The sequence below is a fragment of the Sesamum indicum genome, linkage group LG6, assembly GCF_000512975.1.
Source record: "Sesamum indicum cultivar Zhongzhi No. 13 linkage group LG6, S_indicum_v1.0, whole genome shotgun sequence".
Lineage (NCBI taxonomy): Eukaryota > Viridiplantae > Streptophyta > Magnoliopsida > Lamiales > Pedaliaceae > Sesamum > Sesamum indicum.
Window position 1 is genome coordinate 19,477,209 of NC_026150.1, and position 8,748 is coordinate 19,485,956.

Here is an 8,748-nt window from a genome sequence, read left to right on the forward strand (position 1 = left end):
AAAATCATACATACATACACAAAAGACCGAACCTAGCTCCGAAGCTGAACCGGAAGATACGTTGGGTGCAAGGAACCGACCTCCTTCTTTCCTTTTTCTTTTTTGTTATTAATAATATAATAATGATTTCTTTGTTGCACTTCATTTTCATGTGTTACATATTCTTGCTTTGCCTTCTCTCACAACTACCTACACATACGGACACAAATACGCATATTACAGTGCCAATGATCAGAAACTCATTTTCACTTTTAAATAATCACCTAAATTACATTAAAATTCCCTCAAATTATACGGCAAGTGTAGTTAAAGAAAAATTAATCAATCATATGACAAGTATATTATACTTATTTTATGATTTATTTTGTTCGGTCCAACTTATTTTGGATAAGAACTTTCCAACACATTGTCTCATTTCTAACAGGGTGAATAACAATTTATACACATGTGATATTAAAAATGAGCACATTACCCCCCATGAAAAAGTATATCAATTTACATTCCTATACTTTTTAAAATAAAGCAATTTACTTTTTTATACATGGAGGTAAATTGATTCATTTTAAAAATCATAGGGAGGTAAATTGTTGTATTTTAAAAAATACAAGGAGGTAAATTGTTGTATTTTAAAAAATACAGGGAGGTAAATGATATTTATTTTTTCATATGGGGGTAATTTGCTCATTTGCGGTATCAAAAAGGAGTTGCTTGCAATTTTTTCCATTTGTAATATTATATATAATCTATCGAGGGGATTAGTGTAGCGTACTTAAAATGACAGAAACACCCCACAAAGAGTATTAGCGTAAAACCTAAAATTACAGGTAGGGGATATTTGTGTAAAATATCATCAGTAAGGAGTATATTTCTCGTTGTAATTACAACTTGAAGGAGCGTATTTCATAATTTCAAAATACATGAAATATTTGTGTGACTAGACCTAATTTCGACAGATACCACTGTAATTTACCATATATAATAATTTAAAGAATATTTGTGTCGTAATATTAATGCAAAAGATAAAAAGAATTATCCACTATATTACAATTGACTATATCTAATAAATTGGTACTCATAATTTCAATTATGACCAAAGTTTTTGTAATTATTTTTAAATATAATTAAAATATCTATTATAATGTTTAATTATGGTTAATATTGTGACTTCTACGTTGAAGTATAACCCTTGTCAATTACTTCTCACCATACTTTTTTCACTTGGGATATGTTCTATAATCAAAACATGCAATAGTTTCAGAATAAAAAAGTAAAAAAAAAAAAAACAAATAAAAGTAAAATTGATAATATAGAGAGTTTGGCATTTAGATATATTCATTTTGTAGACCCTATAAAAAGTCATGGACAATTATTAGCGCCGTACTATTATTATAAATTGTACATGGAATATTTTTGAAGAAAAAAGAATCTTATTTTAGAAAATAATTTATACTATTTATAATATGAAATAGTAATAAATAAATATATAAAATATTGTTGTTGAAATGGGAAGTTGAAAAATGAGTTGGCACATTATTCTGATTCCTTTGATTATTGGGTGATTTGTTGGTGTTGGGGGTGTCGTAGGAAAGAACAATGTCCATCCATCTTCTTGTTACAACTTGTGATTTCCATTCATTCTCTTCTCACTCATCAAACACAACACACACACACCACTTTTCAGTATAATAATACAAAAAATTAATCTTTTTATTTTTCTACTATTTGAAACCCAAAACTTGTGTGTTATACGATATTTTTATTAGGAACTACATATTTTTTATGGTGTTACGAACGTGTACTATATATATAAGGTAAATTATATTTTTGGTTTCATAAGTGAACTTGTTTCCGATTTTAGTCCTACACAGGTTAATTTGTACATTTAGTCTCATATGTAAATTTTTTTTTTCAATTTCAGGACCAAAGAGGAAATTCCGTTAACTATTTGGAGAAATTATTTAAAAATTTTGGAAAAAAAAAAGAAAATTAGAGATTTGAAGTGGTTTGGGAAGGTTTAAAGATTTAAGTGGCACCGCGTTTACAGCGGTGCCACAATTTTGATTAAAAAAAAAGGTGATCATGGTGACAAATTAAAAAAGAATAATAATAAAATAAGCTGACCGCGGTGGTATAATAATTTATTAAAAAAAAAACCAACAGTTGAAGAACGGCTATCTTCTTCACTTGAAAACAAAAAAAAAAATGGTGGTAAAAAAAGCAGCCTGCAATTTTCGGTGCTGAGCCACCGCTGGCTGTAAAAGCGGTGGCTCAGCACCCCTTTTGGCCACACTTGTTTAAGTGTGGCCCGTGAGCATTGCAGCTCACACTATTTAAGTGTGAGCTGCAATTGAAATTTTTCCACAACACCACAACATCTACATATTTCCCCCTACATTCTTGCTCTTGCACAGCACAACCATTGTGATCTTGCTCTTGCACAACACAACCATTATATTCAAGCTTTAGCACCTTTCTCTTTAAAAAAATTTTGAGTGATTATGGCTTATTTTGACCCTATTGATATAAGTGTTTTGTATGGGCAGTTAAATCATCGGCCAGAAGATATGTCCGGAGCTCCGGATACAACTTTATTCGTACGACGTGGTGACATAGCTTTTTTTCGCTTCCAAAGTTACTACTACCAGCATTTTATGCTTGTACTTCGTGTACAAATGGGTTTCGTCTACACTTATAACGTCACGGCAATAGCGAAATCCCTCAACACATGGTTTGAAAGCCCAAAAAATATAATTCAATATGTACCGCCCCGGTCTGTCTATTTCCACGTGCAACCACTCCATAACAGTCCTAGGATTATTTCTGCAATGCAGTCATATATATGGGCAACTTCTGAACAGAACTCTCGCAAGTACCATACACTTGTTCTCTAGCTGCTTTCAAAGCATGTCAGGCCTTATGATATGGGACTTCAAAACTAAATTTATTTTTCACAATCTGCTGGACATATTTTATATCACAAGATGTGTCTTGACGAACCATACCCAGCAAATTTATTGCGATCATACTCTTTCCTAAGTTACCATGGTCAATAGAAATCTCATTCATTAGGCATGTATGTGGTCCGACATACCTGGTAACTTTAAAGAATCCCATATTTGATTTTAATATGGCTCTTAGCATCCAACAGCACCCAGTTTGTTCATCATATTTGCAAGCAACTTTCTGTAATTGTTTATTGCTCTCCACCACTCGGTATTCTCCTCTTGCAAACCGGATCGAATAATCTTGCACACTTGCTTTCAAATGGTCTTTACTCTTAAAAACCATTCCGTTGGCGAGCTCTCCAGTGTTTGAGTCGTAAAAATTACCCCACTTACCAGTAGGGATATCAATCGAGTCAGCAGGGACTTTTGGATGTGTTGTGCTGAAAAATGAAATAACCGAATATAGGTTCATTAGGTCAGGCACGACAAACATGTTCAAATCAAACTACTCTTGTACTTGGCTTGCTGACCCATCTACATACTCACCAAGAACATCCATCATAATTGTTATGCTTACATCACCATCATCGTCATTATTATGGTCAATCTGGTCTTCTACTTCGACCTCATCTGGTTCTGAGTCAGCTTGCTCAGCGTTCAACAAACTATCGGCTTCAAACTCAGCATCTTCATCATTGTATTAAGATGAACCCGCATAATTCAGTGGACATGCATAATCCGATGAGCCTGAATATGCAATTGGACCTGCATATGATGATGGGCCTGCATCTGATGATGGACCTGCATAATCTTCATTAATACCAAACCGCCCTATTTCTTGAGTTACTACTGGTAAGCTAGGCAAATCTTGGGTTATCATAGACATATACGTTCCCTAATCACCAACAGCTGAGTTATCTGGTACAGTATTTTGCAGAACTTTCTCGGCTTCGATAAAAATATCAATCGACACATATCCATTCATCGGATTTAAAAAAAATTGCATATCACGATCCTTCTTAATTGCCAACAACATCTCATTCCTTTGGCCAAAATTAAATGTTATGTACTTAAAAAATATATGCAACTTAAAATTATTCCTATCCGTACCAATTTCTTCATACAAAATTAATTCTAACTTAGCAAATGTAGTACTATGACAAATTTGCATAAATCCAAGTGGAGGACGATCATAACTTACAGAACTATTCGAATTGATTTGTTGACCTCCAAAATATATAACAATATTAACGGTGTTTTGCTCCGCCATATCTTCAAAATAAAATAAAATACACATCAATATAATTTTTTTAATAATATAATAAGATATTTAAAAGGAACAAATAACAAAAAAAATTAATAAATAATTTACTATACGCCTTTTCAATCGTAAATCTTCAAATAAAAAGTAAAGTAATTTGAGAAGAATACTAGAGATAGTGGTGTATGATTTTTTCGAAGGCTGATTTTGAGAGCGTAAGCGATAAGAAAAAAACGAAGGTTGAATTTTTCGGAAGCTGCTTCTGAGTTCGATTTTTTAGTGTGTATGAATGTTGAGAATGGAGTCCGATTTATATAGCTAAAAGACCCCCAATAAGAAATCGCGGTGTCACAGACAATAATGCAAAAAAGTTGACTGTCTCGCTTCACATAAAATAATGCAAAAAAGTTGACTGTCTCGCGCTACCTTAGCGCGGTGTCATAGACAATAATGCAGCTGAAAAGTTGACTATCACCGCGCTACTTCAACGTGGTGTCACAGTCCTTTATTATATTATTTTTTTTAATATTCATTATAATTTTTTTTAATAAACTATATACCGCGGTGACATCTAATGTTTTTTTTTAATCAAAATTGTGGCACCACGTTTTGTAAACGTGGTGCCACTTAAATATTTAAGACTTCTCAAACCACTCCAAATCTCTAATTTTCTTATTTTTTTCATAATTTTTAAATAAGTTCACCTAAATACTTAACGCCAGCTTCAATTTTTTAACGAAATCTCCCCTTTGATCCTGAAATTAAAAAAAAAAGTCCACATATGGGACTAAATGTGCGAATTGACCTGACTATGAGACTAAAATTTAAACAGGTCCACTTATGGGACAAAAAATGTAATTTACCCTTATATATGATAAAATTTAGTTTCCTCATATAAAATTGGTCACAAGAAAAGATACTTTTTTGTAGTGACTCCAATTATATTATAATTTTATATTTAAACTATAAATTTTTATATACTTTCTCAATTATACATATTTTAAAAATATAATATAAAATATATAATTCAATTTATATATAAAAATTACCCACAAAATAAAAATAAGAAAGGAGGATGTTGAAAGACGGTGGAAAGATCGATTCGTAAAAGGAGGAGAAGTCACCGAAGGAGGGCAGATTGAAGGTGGGTGATGGTGCAGAATGAAAGCCTGAAGTTGGCTTCCAGAAGTGGTTAACTGGGAGCTAAAGCGTGGTGGCCGCAACAGAGACAAAAAAGTAGTAGAAGACCGGAGCGCAAGTCAGGAGATTGATGAAAGAAAAAATGAAGATAACTCGTTGAAGGCTAGATGGTGGTAGGTGGGCTGTTAAAAAGGCGATAGAAGATCGAGGCACTGGTTAGGATTTCTTGAAAAAAAAAAAATAGAGATGAATCGCCGATGTCTAGGAGATTGATGCTGGGTGGGGTACTAAAATACTCGTTATTAGATGGGTTTTCCAATGGTGGTATGTTGGCGTCGAGAGGTGATCGAACGATGGAGATATGGGAGGAGAGGGGAACTAAATTTAGAAATATACATATGGATACAAATATATTTATATATATTAAAACAATATATAATAATTTATATATTAAAATAATATATTTTTATTTTCTATAAACATGATTAGATTTGAGTCATACATTTAAATCAAATTAAATATATATGTTGATTTAAAAGGGGCATTTTTGTCATTGCACCTTAAGACTCACATTCAATGCACCAGGGGCAGTGTGCTCTTTTCAGAAAACAACAGAAGGTAAAATAATATTTTATTTTTTACAAGGACTTATATGAATATTTTGAATAGCATTGAAGATAATCTGTAATTTACCCTTATTTTACGCACTTTTTGTTTATTGATATTTCTAGTTTCTTTTTTTAAAAAAATATATAATAAATAAATCATAATTTTCAATATTTAATTATATACTAATATGTTTTTGCAGTTATCCAAAAATATCAATGTAGTCAATGGATAGGGCATTTGACAATGGGGTAAATTACATTTTTTGTCCCATAAGTGGACCTGCTTTCAATTTTAGTCCCACACTCAGGCCAATTCGTACATTTTGCCCATATGTGGATTTTTTTTAAATTTCAGGACCAAAGGGGAATTCCGTTAAAAAATTGAGGTTAGCGTTAAGTTTTTAACGGAATCCCCCCTTTGGTCCTAAAATTGAAAAAAGAAATCCACATATGGGACTAAATGTGCGAATTAGCCTGAGTGTGGGACTAAAATTAGAAATAGGTCCACTTATGGGAACAAAAATATAATTTATCATATATATATTATATTTAAATCATTGTGGCGCACTTTCTTGAACTTACGTCGATTGCGCTCCATCCAAATGTGATAGACTAGAGAAGAAAGTAATGCTTGGTAGGCCACGTTAATGATGTATTTTCCTCTCCATCTCGTTGAAGTCATGTAAAATCTGTAGACCAAGATCGATTAAGCTTTGGAACCCGCATATAACATCAAATCTCAGCCATGCAGTGCCAGGAATAGCGACATCAGAAGAAAAGGTGGTTGTGCGTCTCCATAGAATCATCATCGCACAAGATACAGGAGGTTCCAAGTGAGAAAGCCACGACTTGTCCAATATAGACAGCTTGTCAAGGATAGCCAACCAAAGCATGAAGGTGTGTATGGGGATTTTGAAGGGCCCCAAGAGTAGTGAAGACCAGCCTACCATGGACCTTGGCGGGGATAAGAGGCTAACCAATGAAGCTACAGTCGACGAGCCAGTGCCAACATGCCATAGAATTTGATCGGGGCCACCATGCACGACTGGTAACTGATATAGCATCTCCAAGCACCTCCTGGATGTAATGCTGATCGGTCAACACGATTGCCTATCCACGATAATCGAGTTAAGAGAAGCGCTAGTCAGCATATTAGTAGGGCTAGGCCCCCTAGGGAATGAAAGAATAAGTGGACCCATGCTATGCTATGGATCATGCCATACAGAGAATGAAGCACCATCACCAATCTGATACTCGATAAGAGGCTGTAGGAGAGGACGAAGAAGAAGAAGCTTCCTCCAACCCCATGAGCCCCCCACGGTAATCAACTGTCCATACGGATCTATCACGAAGTCAAACATGACAAATCCACTCCACCCATGTAGATGTCCAATCACATCGGATAAAATCACACAATCGTTTGCACATCAAAGCGCGATTAAGGGTGGTAAAATCACGAAGTCCTTGCCCCCCTTCAAGCACCAACCGACAAACACCCTTCCAAGCGATCTCAGAATACTCACTGGTAGAAGTTCCCTTCCATAGAAAACCCCGAAGGCGCTTCTCTACTGCCGAAATTTGAAGGAGCTTATTCATAGCAATTACTGACCATGTCCCAAGGGGTTACACTTTCTTCAACCATTGGGGACTATGGCTATAAAAGCAAGACTTCTTCCCCCAATTAAAGGTAACACAATTTTGCACAAGTACAAACATGAAAGCACTAGATTTAGGTCATTCTTTCATCACTTTTAAAACACTCATTGCTATCTTATCTTGCTTAAGCTTATCTTTCTACAACTTTTTACTAACTTGAGTATTGGAGTACTAATTTTTTTTTTAGTTTCCTTTTTTGGACTTGCAAAAGACTTTGCCCAAAGGACTCCAGTTATCAAAGCGACTTTTTGCTAGCATTAAGTGGCACTATCTTTGCGCACACAAAACTAAGATGTGAGATCAATGGAAACACTAAAAAGTGGAATGGAGAAGCAAAAGGGTGTTGACGCCTTGGCTGGAGACAATCAAGCCTTGCAATTAGCATTGGGGATACCATTAGCTCCTGTTGGACGCACTTTGGGGGGATCTTCTAAGCCCATTGAACCTGCAATTCCTCGAAGTAGTAGCAATTCTTTTTGACACCTCTTCTGGGAGTTCGTCCCTAGGATACTTGGAGACCATGCAACAGATGATCGCCTCCACGGTGTGGACACAGTTCGTAGCGATAGGGAGAGGTTCCCCTTCAGTGGGTAGCCCATTTGGAATGCTTGCAGAAGGGACTCTAGGACGAACACCGCAGAACGGGAGTCCTATTTGAAGAGCGGGGTGGCATCCCTTTTAGCAAGGAGGTCATCACTGATGAGCTCCCCCATAATTGCCGAACTTCGGCATAGCATAGCATAGTATGATGTTACCACAAACCCTCAGGATCACTTGTCCAAGTTCGAAAAAACAGCCCTCCAACTGAAAGAATCGGTGTTTCCTGGGACTTGGCAAGAACGCAACGGGAGCATGAACGTAAGCATATTTAAATTTTAAATCGAAAGGGAACTAGTTCCTTAATCCTGGGCATTCGGCACCCAACAAGCATAAAGCAAGCTTGAAATAAAACAAGTGGCTATTGTGACAAAGTGTAATAAAAAAGTAATCACGAAATTTTACCTTTTCGATTTGAAGACTTTCTTCGAACTTTTCTCTTCCAACCGTGTGCTCAAACAAAGACCAACAAGATCTCTTCTACGTCGAACACATACTACAGCACAAGGTGGTCTACACCAAACCTTGCTAGAGGTAAAGT